Source organism: Vigna umbellata, chromosome 1 (assembly GCF_029865625.1).
Source record: "Vigna umbellata cultivar VRB3 chromosome 1, Vumbellata_1.0, whole genome shotgun sequence".
NCBI lineage: Eukaryota > Viridiplantae > Streptophyta > Magnoliopsida > Fabales > Fabaceae > Vigna > Vigna umbellata.
Window position 1 is genome coordinate 87661332 of NC_142165.1, and position 16979 is coordinate 87678310.

At 31.2% G+C, this 16979-nt stretch overlaps 2 pseudogenes across 1 annotated transcript; one reads left to right on the forward strand and one right to left on the reverse strand.

Moving 5' to 3' along the window:
• Positions 1–9719: 9719 nt before the first annotated feature.
• LOC124845781 (zinc finger protein CONSTANS-LIKE 5-like) lies at positions 9720–12191 on the reverse strand (annotated as a pseudogene).
• A 1314-nt stretch (positions 12192–13505) lies between these two features.
• On the forward strand, positions 13506–14415 carry LOC148206692 (protein RADIALIS-like 1 pseudogene; annotated as a pseudogene). The gene is made up of 2 exons (XR_015783711.1): positions 13506–13861; positions 14164–14415. The product of XR_015783711.1 is annotated as a protein RADIALIS-like 1 pseudogene (transcript).
• Positions 14416–16979: the final 2564 nt, after the last annotated feature.

Consider the following 16979-nt stretch of genomic DNA (forward strand, 5'->3'; position numbering starts at 1 on the left):
TTATTAATTATATTTAATTTTTATTTATATATAATACTAAAGATTTTGAGGGAAGAGAATTTACGGAAATTGTATATCGAACAAGTTAAGTATAGAAATTAAGAAAAGATTGGATGAACGGCAAGATTATAATTTCTAAGAATATATATTAAAAAGGTTCATATAAGCTTATATATTTATTGGATTTTAAACAGGTGTGAGGACAAACCAAACTAACTGATTGAAAGACAGATTCAATGCAAAACAAACTCAGTATCTAACCTTTTCAGTAATTCCCTTTAAACATATCTAAATTTATTAGAGATTTACAACTTAATTACGTCTAAGGTATATTTAAGTTTGTTGTTAGGCAGAAGCTAATAAATTTATTATCTATAAAATATGCTATACAATTACTTTTTTATCTTTAATTATACTTTTAAATTTAAAAGTATTATTTTGTTACATCTACAAAAATGAAATAAAGTAAAAAATAACGAATATAAATTACTAACTCCCTTAAAATAACTTCACACATCACTATTTTAACATGCAATTATATATTTTTTCCTCTTTCAGGCAAGTTACATTGTTTCTTCAAATTATAGATTATTCATCAAATAAAAATAATATATATATATATATATATATATATATATATATATTAAACTTAATATAAATATAAATATAAATTTTAACTGATTAAAATAAAAAAAATAATAAGAACATGAAGACAGAAATTTAAAATATTACTGTCCCTGATTAGATTTCAGTTTAAAAGTCTTTTTCCATAATTTACTTGTAATTATAGAAGGAAGATTAAGCATTTTGGTTTCACACACATGTATCAGTATATTACATGGTCCCACAGAGATCATCTGCTGTCATGTTTCTTTGTGATTTTCCATGAGTATTGTTAATTAAAAAATAATAACCACACATTTCTTGAGAACATGAATGAATATCATTCGACCCTTTCAACCTTAAACGTCTTGTAGCATAACTTTTATGGTATATTTTTCATCTCATGATCTTCGATTTCAAACTGTTTTACGGAACACGACACCATCAGTGAAACCTCTCTGATGTAGCATTCTGTAAGTTTCCGCGTTTTCTCGTTTGTTTCTACAGAAGTGGGGTACGCGGCTAGCTGCTAGAATGATCTTTCTACTCAAAGTCTTTGATTCTGAGAATTTTTCTGGTTAAAAAACAAGAACCCTAGAAATGCCTAGGTTAGGTACAAACCAAACAACCAGTTCACACAATATATTAATCAACTGTTACTATTTCTATTTTATATTTTGTTAAGATCACTCATATCTCATAACATATAAGGACAAAACACTCTATAACTTGTTAGGTAATATCAATTGCATTTTAGGAACTCAAAATAAACCAACTGAAAATAAATCAATATTAATCATAGCTTTTTAAAGTATTCACAACCAAGTATTTGTTGTGCAAGAGACTGAAAAAAATCTGACCGTAAATGTACGACAATAAATTCTTATTTTCATTCTTCTACAGTCTTGTGCACGTAGCCTTTGTTTTTGTTTTTAATATTATTTAATTTACCTTTCAATTTTTTAAGTAACTTAAGAAGACCGTTTCACCTAAGTTTAAAAGATTGGTGTGACAGTAAACACTGAAAAAAATCTATAACTACAATAAATACACAATCTAATTATTTATTACTTTTAACTCTTAATGTACTTGTTTTCATAAAGACTTAAATACTTTTCATCATTTATCTTTTATGTTTATTTTTTCTTTTATATATATATATATATATATATATATATATATATAAAAGAAAAAATAGTTGAAAAAATAAAAATAAACTATTTCTTAAAAATTAATGGGAGTAAGATAATTATTTACACATTATTTACACCTACATATTTCTTAGTTTCTTAATAAACTAATTTGTTCAATTCGACTTGGATAAGTTCTTGTGATTTCTAATTTTTAATTCTAATTTTTTTTCTTCTTAATAATAATAGTTTGCTCTAAATCTTATAAATATTTTGAATAAAACTAAAACAACCATAATATTAAATATTTAATATTCTTAAAAACTGAAGTAATATATTTCGTTAAAAGGGAAGCTACTATTTGTAGCGTTAATTGAACGTACTAGTATTGGTTTTGTGAATGTCTCCATTTTGGGAGAACATTCAATTTTTGTACATTATTTTAGTATGAGTGTTCCATGGATCTTTAATTTGATTAAAATATGTAAAAAAGAAAAATGATTACGTAATGAAAACGACGTTGTTGGTTGCTGAGTTCACTATGCGATATAGATTGAAATTGAGAAGATATGAAAGTTTGAAATAACTTGAAGAATCTTGAAACTTTCATAATAGCCTGTCCGTTACTTTCATGTTTGGACATAATAATTGATTGTCAATGAGTCTCAGCAAAAGACGTGGCCAAGGTAAGAAAACATGCATGATATTGTGAGTTTTATAGGACACAATAGGTATATTAGATTGGTTCCTATTGTTTCTAATGTATTAAAGATATGTTATATTAATTTTGAAACAATCGATCTAATATCTTTAATTAAAAATAAAACAAAAAAGTATTTTCAGTTTCTGTATACTTGTATCGTTGGCATATTTCTTATATTAATAGTTTGAGGTGGTTAACGATGATGTTCATGTCTTCTCTGATGAGGACTAACGATGACACGATACTAATTTGTTGCGTTTTGGTTTAAGGTTCGTAGCTAACAATGTGACATTCAAAATGGTGTTGCAATGGCTTATTAAAAACGTTTTTCCGATGCTGTGAAGATGCATTAGGAAGTCATGATGAATATTGGAGCAAAGGAAAAAGCTTTTTGATACCATGTACGAGTGATGAAAAGAGAAGAGATTGAAGAAAGGAATTATTATTATGAATGAAGAGATTATTTGTTTATATTACAAATATTTATATAAAACACTGATATAACAGAAAGTCCATGCATGGCGATATCACGTGTAAACATATGATTGGCTAGATTTGAAGTTGATTGTTATTCTAAGACTTTTATAAGGTGAGGCAAATTTACCATTTTTTTTAACATAAAAATCATGTGGATTTAATTTTCCTAATTTTAGTTTAATTTTTTGTAGTTGAGATTATGAACCTAATTACAATCTACAATTAGACTCTGTTTACTTCCACGTAATTAAGTTCATATTAAGCATCATTGCCATTAATTCAATATTTTATTAAAAAAATTAAAAATAAAAACAATAGAAAAATTAGATTCATGACTAAAAAACTAAATAAATACATAAATGAAAAAAAAGTAAATCAATGCAACACCAGTAGGAAACAAAAGTCCTATAATCAAATTCTTCAGCATATGAAGAGACTTATCATTAACTAACTCACTCACAATCTACAAAAACGTCTTTAAAACTCATTATTCTTTTTAAAAATCCTTGTTTTGAAAGATTTAATATTAACTTTCTTTAACCTACCTAAACCATGTTTTCTTGTAATTTGAACTGATTCGTCATCCTCTTTAGAATTAGAATATTTTCTCAAAACATATTTACTTATTTAGAGGCTATTTTCAATTCTTTCATAAAATGAGCTTCCTTAAATACTAAAAAATTATAAATTGTTTCAGAACTATAATAAGATGAATCTAAGTGTTACTATCGAGGGCGGGCAACCGACCGGGAAGGTTTGGACAAGGCCGAGCTGGTGGAAGCAAGGCTGATATGTCCGATCGGGTGTCCCAGCCTAATATGTCCGATGGGATCCCTTAAGCACAACATGTCTGATCGGGCAAGTGTATAAAATTGTGGACTGGAGACAGTAGTTGAATGCTCATGAGTGTGTAGTTAATGAGGTAACGGTCATTGTCGAGTATTTAAAGTGTGCATTGAAAGCCATTAAGAGGTGAATTAATGGGTAATATTCTCTGAAATCATATAAATAGTAGTCAAAAGGAGAAGGTAAACTCTCTGTTCTTTGATAATTATATAGACTTGCAAAAACCCATTCTGACTTAGAGCGTCGGAGTGTTTGCTGCAGGTCAACCCATTTGTGTGACGAAGAGGTGTGAGGAGAGCGAAGGGAGAAGGACCGATCCGTGAAGGAGGAGTGTTTCCGGACGGAGGTAGCAAGAACTTTTCCCGGTCTCATTCAGCAGAAACACTAAGTATTATAAACTCTGCAAACTATCGACAAAGAGAATGACATACTCTGAAGAAGACATATCAACCAGTGAATCAGAATCCATTAACACACTATCACTAATAGAAGCTTTTAGATTCTTAATAATAGAAAATCTATACACAACATAAAAATTATCATAATAATTTGACTTAAGCTTTGATTAAGTAACACACGGTACCACGGTATCACGACTCATGTTTACTTCATATGTAAAAGTATTTATATAGCCTAAATCTATTTTAAATATGTAAAGAGTTTTAGTTTTCTAGTTATAGAAATTTTCTCTTCTTCTATTTTTCTCTTTTTTATCTTGATTTTCGTTTTGAGTCTTTCTTTTCTTCTTTTGACTTTGTTTTGTGTTCTTCAAACATGGAAAACTAAATGTTGAAAATCAAATCACTCAATCAAGATAAAAAGATTCAAATTGAGTTTTGTTCATAAAGTTTAATACTCCAAGTTTGTTATTCTCTTCCCTAATTTCAGTTTTGCAGTTTGTGATTACAATAAAAAATGAGTTGAATCTTAATTTGATAACTATATACTAATTAGATTGAATAATATTTGAATTTGATTTGTACAACTAGTTTAATTGATTAATTGAAATATTTAATAGTTCTTGATTATGTTGACCTTTTATCTTCTCTTGATTTTTGTTTTGGATTTGTTTATGTTTTAATTTTGATTCAATTTGTGTTTTATATATGATTCAGTCTCTAAACTTTGAATTTTAATTATTTGTACTGAAAATAATAAAGATTGAATACAATATAAATGTTTCCTTTGAGAATCAATCTAAGTTTCATTCAAGGCTAAAGTCATCGCATTCAAGACATGGTTCTTTTGAAATACTTAAATGAATTTGCTAGATGAGAATTTAAAAGACTGAATCCAAGGAAGAAGAAAGATATTTATAAATTATTTTTGATGTTGAACTATACGAATGAAATATGAAGAGTGGAATATTTAGTTGAAGCAATCTTGTGTTTTTGTAGAAAGATGGATCCGAAACGTGTGGAGCAAGAACATATAGCACCTAATGAAGTGTATGGATTTAGGGGTCGAAAAGAGATTTATATTCTGTGTGTTTAGTGGTAACAAGAGGAATAAGGAGGGAAGAATGATGTAGAAGATAAAGTTTTATAAAGGGAAAAGGAAGCACCATCTTTCACAGGAGTCAACGTCCATGTCCTTTCCTTCCTACGGAATACGTGGAATATCTATCACTACATAAAATTTTCAAACAGAGAACAAACCGTGTACGTTCTTTTATTGGCTCTCAAAATCAAAACCAAAATATGCTGCAATTTTTCCACACCCTCTTTTCTTTCTGCCGGCTTCTCCTACCCCACTCTCCAAAACAAAAACAATTAACAATCTCTCTCTTTTTTTTATTTTTTTATCTTTCTTCTTTCATTTAACTTTGAACAAATTACCAGACTCCAATCAATTTTTGCCGTCCTTCTGGTGCTCCAGAGGTCAATATTAAAAAATGTGTATATTCATACCATTAATTATAATTGTCAATATTAACTCTTAATATAATATCTTTAGGACGTTTTCTTTTCATCAGGATAGGTTACAGATCTATTATCCAAAACAATTACGTCAGTATATCTATTACTTTGTTTCATGATATACAATAACACTTTAACAATACTTGAATAGATTTGGGAGGAGTTATTGAGGGGATTTGAAAGAAATTTTTTTTATTGTTTATTTGAGTGGATTTTGTGGTAAGTGAGAATGAATTTGGAAGTAAAATTTGTGTAGGATTTGATTGACGTGTCATATTAAAAAAATTTACTTCCAAATCCACTCTCATTTACCTCCAAATTCATTCAAATAAATAACAAAATTTACCTTCAAATCCTCTCAATCATTTTTCCCCAAATTCATTCAAGTGAACAAAGCCTAAAAATTAGTTAAAATGGAGCTAAAACTGAATTCAATTAAGTATATCTAGCGGTCTATACACTATATATATATAATGAAGATTATGTACATATTTTATATTTTAATAAGTTAAAAAAAAGCTATATAAATTATTCATATACTAATAATATAAGACACTATATATTAGCCTTACAAATTTCTTCTTTTTCAAGAGCACAATAAGGACAAATCAATCATTTATTTGCGAAAAATGATTCTTTGACACACCTAAATTTTTTACATTCATCTGACATTATTTTTACTTATTTTTTATTCTGTTCTTTCTTGAAAAAACACAAAATTTTACACTTTTTAAATCATGTTATCCTTGTATTATGTGTCAAATGAATGTAAAAGTGTGTTGTGGTATCATTTTTCTTTATTCACTCATGATTCTTTTAAAGATACGAAAGTGAGCTGAGCTCAAGGACAAGTTCATTCGTTTGCCAAAATTTAAAAGATCTATTTGGTGTTTTTAACTTGTTTTTATTTTGTCTAACTTATCAAATTCACGACTTATAAGTGGTGTAGGACGAACTCGGAAACCAACTTGTTTTCTTTTTTCTTTTAAATTTGAAATAATTTAAAAGATTAAATTTTTATATAATATTATTTAAATGATTCAATTTTAAAGTCCGTTATCTTTACTAAGAAATAAAGGTAATCTTTACTAAGAAATAAAGGTAGAACTACTTTTAATTGTTATTTTGTGTCGAAAACCTTTGTAGCATTTTATCTTTATTATAATAACATTATAGAAATATTGGCACACATATGTGTGATCGTGCAATTGTTTCTGAGTTATTATAATAACTAGAGTGCTTCTCGCGGGCACCGGCACCTCCATATTTTTCTATTATTCCAACTGTGTTCCTATTAGAATTACAGATGAATGTTCAGGTCTTAATCGTAGTGGTTGAGAGGATGTCGGCGCTGGACTGGATTGGATACATTTTTTGATCGAATGAGACGAAGGTTGAGACATAGTAATTGAGAACACGCTGGTGGGAAGAGTAGTTGCAAAGGTTGTCACACTTGAAGTGCGATTGAACTCGTTGCCTGAAATGTGGTAACTGCAGTTAGAAGTGCGGTTCATACAATTGAAAACGTGATTCATACAGCGTTCGCATTTGGAACTGTGGTAGCAGCACTTGGAAGTGCGGCTCATTTAAGCCGCAGGTGAAAAATTGCGGTGAAGAGATTTTGTATTGCCCTTCCTTTCTTTTTACTTTGATTTAGTATATTTAATTGTTTTTAATTTGATTTGTATTTTATTTTTTTATTAGTTTATTTAAATACTTCATATTTTGTGATTAATATTTTTAATTTGTATTCTTTTATATATTTGATATTTATTTAAATAGTATTTTTAATCTAATTAATTTTTCCTAATTTCTAAAATTAAATTTGTTTGTTAATTTTTTGAATCTATGATTATTTATTAATATTTTATTTTTCAATATGAATTATTATTTAATTATTTGTTGTATTTTTTTTTTAGTTTTTGATTCCTTTATTAATTTAAATTTAATTTTTTGTCTTTTTGTGATTTTTAATTTTTATCATTTTTTAATTTATATTTTTTTATTATATTTGATATTGATTTCAATATTAGTAATAATGTAATAATTTGAAATTTATATATTTTTTTAATTTTTAATGTTTTTGAAATTATTTATTTATTTAAATAATATTTATGACTTATTTATTTTCTTAAAATTAAAAATTTAACAAATTAAAATTTAACAAATAACAAATAAAAAATGAAGGAAAAATTTTAAAATTAAATTAAAAATTACCAAACATAAACATCATTAAAAAAATTTAAAAAATTAACACATAACAAAATGCACCACCATAAATGAAGAAAACAAAAATATTCTAAACTAAATTCTAAATAAATAGAAAATTAGGAGGTGCACGATTTCGGGAAACAATAGCACAGGATTAAGGATGGGTGGTCGTTGAAAATTTTTTAAACCATTATTACGAGAAGTGTAGGATGAAACATGTGAGGGTAGGGAGGAACGCTCTAATAATTATATTAGAATGACTGAATTTATTATTTTATAAGGCGTAATAGGGATTTTATAGTTGTTTTTATATTTTAGCCTTTTATATTTACTTTTTGAAACGGTTGAGTCCAACACTAAGAAAATATAAATGAACTATTATGTAATAGAATATTTTATATATAAAAAATATTGTTCTTATACATAATTGAGTTTGTATCATGTAAAGATTTTCAAAGATTCTTCAATTATTTTTAACTTTTAGAGTATTTATTTTTTTTATTTGTTCAAAGGATTGTACTGTTTATAGATTTGTTTTACCTGAATGAGCCTTACTTGTTCGGTTTTGAATTGTCGTAGTGAATTATTGACCATTGTGATTAATTATTGTGTGATGTTATGCTTGTCGAACAGAGACGAGTCGAGTATCTTTATCGACATAGTAGTATAATATGTACTTAGCTAGAGATAAATTATAGACTAATATTGTCTATATATACAAATATATTTTAAATCAATTTTTTTAAAAGTTCTAAGATGTCTTTTTATACAAAATCAATGAATAACATAAAATTACAATTGTTAAGATAACATATCTATAAAAGCAATTAATAGTTTAACAAAATTTGACTTTAATGGATATTTTTTAATGATCTCCTCTATTCGTAAACAGATTGTAATTTAGAGTAAAATATTATAATTCTTCACCTTATTCCAAATCATTAAAGAACTTTTACATCACCTTTTTTTATATAGCACCAAATTAAATTCGGGTCTCTATTGACATTTCTCAAATTTATGTCATATAGCACATTAAAATGAGACCAAACACCGAGTCTTCAAATGTCATAAGATCATAAATACACATAATAATATGACAACAAAATATCCATGTCCCGTGACACACCAATACTACATTTTTTTTTATATTTAATGACTTATAATAAATACTTGATAAATAAAAAAAGTTTAATCAAGTAGAACATTCCTATTTCTGTAGGGTTTTCTTAATCAGGTCATCGTATTGTAAAAAATCTCTCAATTAAGTCATTGAATGTGAAAAATTGGATCAATTTAAGGCTTGTCGTTATCTTGGGTAGACGACGTTAAAAAATATTGTGCGTAGCACGGTGACATTAGAAGGTTTTATTGACGTGGTAGATTATATGATCTGAGTTGGATTTGTTTTATTTAGAAATTAAATTTTATTGAAATAAAATGATTGAAAACACAACTTTTAGATAAAATACAATTAATAATTGAAAACACAACGTTTTAATTGAGTGATAACTGATTAGAAGAAAGGAAATTTTATTTTTATTCTTCACTTGGTGCGAAATTGGGGATTTTTGGGAGAACAGGGTTTTATCTAGGCAAAAAATTGTTGAGTGGGTGCGAAATTTGGTAACCTTTGTGAGAAAGTAGGCTTGGTGTGAAATTGATGAAATCAGGAAGCTATTGGCGATGAATCACATGGAAGGCATTGGCGAAAGTGTTCGAGGTGATAGAGAAAGAGATCCGTGATAAGGGTGATAGAGAAAAGAGACTTTTTTATACTAAAAAAAAGACAGTAGGGAAGGTAAGGAGTGAAAAGAGTTTACAACACAGATTCTAATTCTTCCTCTTCTCTCTGTATCGCAGCACCATCGCTTCACGATCCATCCCACACAACTACGTCGCCCATTGCCCTCCACTTACTCCTGACAAACCAATCCCACTCGACTCTGAACTATTTCTACCAAACGAGTACGACATCTCCGACACCATGTTCCCGTCCGGCACCACTCCCACATCAAGCGATGACGACGAAACCTGTTACAAAATTCAATTCTCTAGTCAATTCACTGGAAGACCAAAAATTTATACATAATATTTCAAATTTGTTACTGGGTGGTAGTACTCAAGCTTTGGCTGAGAGACTGGGATGGGTAATTAAAGGAGGAAAGTTTGGTGCGGCAAAAATCGATGTCGAAACAACTTTCTGATTCTTGGTGGTTATTGATGAGGGAAGGAGCGAGGGAATGTTTGGTTTGAACTGGAACAACACTATCGTTTGTTGGAGTTGTTGTGGAAGGAGTTTGAGTAATTGAAGTCAATGAAGGGGTCCATTTCTGAGTAGACACTAGTGCAGTTAAACGAATTGACACCGATTATTTTTTGCCATAGACCTCGGTTTGGGAACCGAGACATATGTAGACGAGGTAAAAAGTCATTACGGATTCGCCTCGGTTTTCTTTAACAGAAGCAATATCTAAGATTCGACTCGGTACTCTTTGAACCGAGTCAGTATCAGTTCTTCCAAGAGCCTTTAGATTGGTTTCAGATTGGGTATCCTTTCATATTGGGTCATCCTCTGAACAAGAACAAGAACATTATTCATCCTCTCATACCAATTGTCCTTTCCCCCTTCAAGCTCTTTCACTGCAAAATACAAAAATTCGAACATAAGTCACAAGAACACACAATTAACTAAAATAACAGCAACCGTTTCAGTCGTGCAGGTACGTAAGAATCCGAACTCAAAAACTGAAAATTCTTCTTCAAAGAAGAAACGACAAAGCACTGGAATCATCATACCCATTTATCAAATTGGGCAAATTCACAAGAAAGATGAAGGGAAAATATAAACAGAGGCAGTAATGAAAAAGCTTCAAGCATCAATGTTGGCCGCACAGTGAGTTGGCCGCCACCCTTATTCCCCAACTTAGAAATGGCCCTAACACCTTTCTCAAATGCCAGTGTTGAGAGTAACGTCGTCACCGACCCCACCAAACTCAGTCAAACAGAAAACCACCGGCCGCAGCTTCGGTGGCGGCTAGACCGGAACACCACCCAGCACCAGAAAGTCGCTGATCGTGTTCCTCTGCCAGACGAAAAGCGAGGCCAGCACTGCCACCCATAAGAACGCGAAGAGGGTCTTGTGAGAAGCGAAAGGTGGCATTTTGGGTTGAGGGGGAACCACCTGAGAACCACCCGAGTACCCGAGGAGGAGCCCTTGCGCCCTTGCGCCTCCGCCGCAAGAACAAGAACGACCACCGTGCCTTTTGCCCCCGCTGCGTCTCCGACGCGCCTCCCTCTCGATGACGCGAAAGAGAAATCCCTCTTTGTGCTGATACAAACGCCCCCTTAATTTGGGTTATCTTATACAAAAATCAAAAAATAAAAAAAAAATTAAAACCTGTTTGTGTTGTGGAGGATGAAGAAAGGTCGTGGAGAAGGAAGCTGTGGAGGATGAAGAAAGCTCGTGGAGAAGGAGGAAGAAACACACAGTGTGTTGGCCGCCACCCTTATTGCCCAACTTGGAAATGGCCCTAACACCTTTCTCAAATGCCTCAGTGTTGAGAGTAACGTTGTCACCGACCCCACCAAACTCAATCAAACAAAAAACCACCGGCTGCAGCTTCGGCGACGGCTGCACCAGAACACCACCCAGCACCAAAAACCCGCTGATCGTGTTCCTCTGCTAGACAAAAAGTGAGGCCAGTGCCGTGGAGAAGGAAGAAGAAAGTTATCGATGCTCGAGGAGGAAGAAAAAACCCTATTCCCGTGGCGTGAGAAGAATTTCTTGGTAGGACAGACTTTTATGCCTCGATCAACCGAGGTAGTAAGCCATTGCGTCAGGTGCACAGTCTGACTTTACAGAAAAAAGACATGTGCTCTCAGCAGGGTTATATGTCTCGGTTGTTTACTTAACCGAGGCAATATACACCTTATGCTTTAGTTCTCCTGAATGAGTCATATAACCTTTTTTATTAGTGTTTTATGCTTCGGTTGTTGACTTAACCGAGACAGTACACCTATTACGCTTCGGTTCCTTTTGAATCGAGGCATATAACTTCCTTAAAACTACGAAAATGTTACCGCGCTTTTATACGTTAAAAAGACTTTTCTTTACTAGTGAGAATATCTCCTTGGACTTGATGTCAGGGGCGTCAATGAATTTCGACCCGAAATTGGGGTTAGGGATGAGCCAGGCGGCGACGACGAGGTCGTCGGGTGCGAAGGCATGGTGGCGTCGTCGGAGAGGACGATGAAGCCGAAGGAGGCGGCGACGAAGGCCTTGACGATGGATGTGTTTTCAATTATTAATTGTATTTTATTTAAATGTTGCGTTTTTAATCATTTTATTTCAATAAAATTTAATTTCTAAATAAAACAAATCAAACTGAGATCACCATAATCTGCCACGTCAGTAAAACCTTCTAATGTCACCCTTTACATTTTTAAACGCCGTCCACCCAAGATAACGGCAAGCCCTAAATTGATTCAATTTTTCACATTCAAGGACCTAGTCGAGAAATTTTACAATACGAGAACCTAAGTGAGAAAACCATGCAGAAATAGGGATGTTCTACGTAATTAAACCAATAAAAAAATATAATCTCTTATATAAGTATACTCGACTTTCTGTTTTTACTAATTATTGGTTACCGTAAATAAACTATATTCATTTACTAGTTATTTATCAGAGTTTGCCAAATGTCGGTGAATTATGCAGATATGAATAAATGAATTGGCAACTGTATTTTAAAACTATAATTTAAAAAGAAAATTTAGGAATTAGTCCATGCAAGCAAGTGTGTTTCTTTATCGCCAATAAATTCCGTTGGACAGAACATAAATATTCGTTATGCAAAATAACGCAACCAAGTTGCATGAGCCCAACTGCGTGTGGTTATCATCATAATATCACCAACATCAACTTTGCCGTCCAATAATAAGTACTTTTTAAAGAAAAGTGAGTATATGTTTACGTTGAAGAAGTATCATCTAGTAGTGGAAGAATCAAACCCCAAAATATAATCATATATATATATTCCTGTATCATCAAATCCTGGGAATATCCCCACACATATATGCCGCAATATCACAAATTTATTAATGCCAAGATCCTGCAATTTTAAGGGGTGGCTCAGTGATGACCATAATCTCCAAAAATAGTACATAGATACCATTAAATCTGTCCATGATAAATTCCCACTAATGCCTGCTTTCCATTATAAAATTTATATCGCCAATTCTTCTATGTTTGGAGGTTGAAATTGGATATAGTACAATTGGCATTCTACGAACAATATTATCCTTCTGCCATCTTCAATAGAGAGATGCATGGTGAATTTTGACACTGAAAGCCACTGACCGGAATCTATAAAGAGAGGTCCAACTTGCAAATGAGAAACTAAAGGAGTATCTTTGGTTGAAAGAATAAAAGAGTAAACGAATGTCCTTTGATCTTGATTCTTGTTGTCCACTATCGTGATTCATAAAGTGGTTTGGAGGGAACGAAGAACAAGTCTCTTTATCTTCTGTCATTTTACAAAATATACTCATCCAACAGGCCTAACCAGTAACCCTTCCACCGCTTTTCCTCCAACTTATAAAGGGCTAGCTTCCTTCTTCTTTTCCCATACCATACCATTGCTTGCCTCAACCAAAAATCTTCCTTTCCCTTCTTCCTCCGCGCCACTTCCATTGCCTTTAGGTTCTAACTTCATTCCATACTTTCAGATGGAATCATCTTGGACCCAAAGGCAAAACAAAGAATTTGAAAAAGCCCTTGCTAAATATGATATAGAAACCCCAGATAGGTGGCAGAATATTGCCAACGAGGTGGGAAAATCTGTGGAGGAGGTTAAAAGGCAATTTGAGATCCTCAAAGAAGATGTTCGACGCATTGAACGTGGTCAAGTTCCATTCCCCTACAGAACAAACAATTCTAACACTAATTAAGGCATTGCTGTCAAACAACACAGGTACTGCACCACCTTTTTCTTCGTATCTCAGTGTTACAGATATTCCAAAAATCATTTTCGTTTCAAGAGTTCTTTGTTTTATGCTTCTAAAACTCTGATCAGGATTCTACAATCTATCCCACTAAAGCTTATTTACTCTGTTCTATCCTCATTAACCCTTTCACTAATTCTTCATTTCTTTACATTTTGTTCTAACTGAACCTCTTTTCAGCACTCACAGTCTAATCAAATTCTTAAACATTTTTTGTGATATACTCAAAATCACAGTTCACTCCTAATATCCCTTCCTCTACTATTGGCAGGTCATTGATCCAGGGCCCAACAGAATCGAAGACCGGTGACGATTATAAACGTATCCGCAGTAGCTAAATAAATGAAAGTCTCAGTGAACTGTAGAAATCTAACTGTAAGCAACCGTGTGTGATTGCTGTAGTTTTCTAGTACTGTGTCGAACGTAAAAAAAATGTATGAAGTAGATGCATATACGAATTAATCACGTTTGTAAACCGGTACTACTGATTATTAATAAATAATTAAGTATATAATTTGTCTAACTACTCCTGTGAACTTGTGGTTACAAAAGTAAAGAAAGCAAGTTTCAACAGCAGAATGCAGTGAATAATAAAGCTAATGGATAACCATGCTTTATCGAACGATTTAGTTTATTTCTCTAAAAGAATCACAATAAACAATCCCGTACCTGCTAGAAGTTTGGCCTGGACTTAGGGTTCTTGAGACTGCGTCCATGCAAGGTGTAAAACAAAACAAGAATAGATGTGAACGACAACTGAAGCTTACGTAGAATGCTATTGGTGGACTATCATGCTTACTTTTCGTTAAAATAAGAAGGAAATATAGAAAGAGAGAAAGAAAAAGCAACATTTTACAGTTTACTGTATAAATAAGTTTATAAGGCAACAATACAGTAATACAGCCTTAAACGAAGGAAGACACTAATCGAAATAGTGCCTCCAACTTTGCATGTTATTATTATTTTTTTTAAAGCAACCATTATTTTACACACTTTTAGGTTCATTTCATATATAATACAAAAATAAAATAGTCATAAAAATATAAATTTTTATATTTTTTCAATAAAAAAGAGAATAAAAAATAAAAAAAATAATATAAAAAATTTAGGTGTGTCCAAAAATTATTTTTTTCTTTTTTATTGTTAACACTAAAAATCTTGTATAGAACTCTCAAGTTTAATATTCCATTTTACCACATTAGCATATTCTAATAAAATTGGTGACAATATTATCTATTTTATGTAATTTCTAAATAACTTGTTTCGGACGTAGATATATTTCTAGTTATCTAATTTAAGACATTATTAATGTATTTCATAATTTTAATCTTTAAATCGGTATTATTTGTTTAGAAAATGAGAATCAGCAAAGTTGGAGAAGTTATGCGTATGATAATGCTACAATTCTTAATTTTACATATACTCATTCAAAGTTTGGTTGCTAAAGGTGTTCTTGATCCTGCAATTGGAAAGGTTCCAAAAGAAATGTAGAGGTTATGGATGGGTTAAAATGAGATAATCAAAGATTGGTGAAGATGGGAAAGGAGGTTGGTGGAGAGACTTTGTTAGAATAAAATGAAAAGCTTCCTAGTCCTCAATAAGTGTTGCTACCAGTCTTCATTTGTATTTAATAAGCTTATTGAACAATAAAGAATATGAAAAAGAGTGTATTAAAAAATAATTAATTTCTAACTTTGATGCCTCTCTTACAACACACTTGCTCTTAATAGGATATCTAAGTTAATATAATATGTTTCGGTCTATTACATTGCCAATTTTTGTTATGTACTTTGAAGGACTAAATTGTTCCGGATCGCAATATATATTAAATTTTTATGTTAAAGTATATTGTTTTCAATTTTGTTTATTATTGTAAAGATTTAATGTAATCATTTTTTAAATAAATTAATTCAGTTTTCTTATAGCACAAGAGTAATAAATAGTTACTTTAAACGAGCAATAAATGTCACTTTATCACTTTTAAAATCAATTTATTGATAAAAAAATAACACTTAATGTTGCAAACAACAAATAATACATCTTGTAGCACACCATCCAATATCAATATATTAAAAATAAATTACATTTGCTCTTTCTGATATATCAATGTATTACAATTACATCTCAACACATAATTCATCGATAAAATTTACCAACAAATTTCTGTAATTATCGAAAGATTTTATCCGTTTTTAAATTTCTTTCTTTTAGTAAACTAACCCATAATTTGAGTCATGTAAGACAATTATAATGCAAATCACTTTCCTCATATAAACAACTACAATAGTTCAGGTGATACCAAATCCAAGAACAAATTAAACCCAAACTAAACAACAACATTCCTTCGCATTCATTCCATTCAAAGAAGTAAAACTCCATAAAAACACACATTTCATTTCATGTCAATTTTCTTTTGAAATTTTTTTGTTAGAAAATACTTATAAATTTTGTTATGGATAATATTTTGCAAAAAATTGTTATCAATTTTGTTTTGTAAAATATTCTGCACAAAATATTTTTTACAAAAATTTTATAAGACATATTTGTAAAATTTTATAATTTTGTAGGAAATAATTATCCATGAAAAATTTATCTATTATTTAAAATTCTTAGAAAAAATAGTAAAACAAAAATTTATAACATATTTACAAGAATCTTGTCAGACCTCGGAAAATGTGAACTACCCCACTTGTGTACTTTCATTATTACACCCAAAAACCCTTCTGCAGTGCATTAAAAACGCACTTCCATACTCTCTGCATTCTCGCCAAGTGTCACAATGGAAGGTTCGGAAGTCAGTTAGTGGAGTGCAGGTGTCAGCAGAAGAACGCACGACCGTTTGGACGTGGGGCAAACAAAATTAATTTCTGAAAAACCTGCCACACTCTTCTTATTAGAAAGTGGGTTTAAAGCCTAACTCAACCCCACAAAACCGGCTTGTAAGGTGAGGTTTGCACCTCACTTATATATTATAATTTGGCCTTATCTCTAGTCGATGTGGGACTTCCAACACACCCCCTTCACGCCGAGGTATAGACATCTCGTGCGTGATAGTAGAAATTGGGTGGTCCAATAGCGGCCCGATTG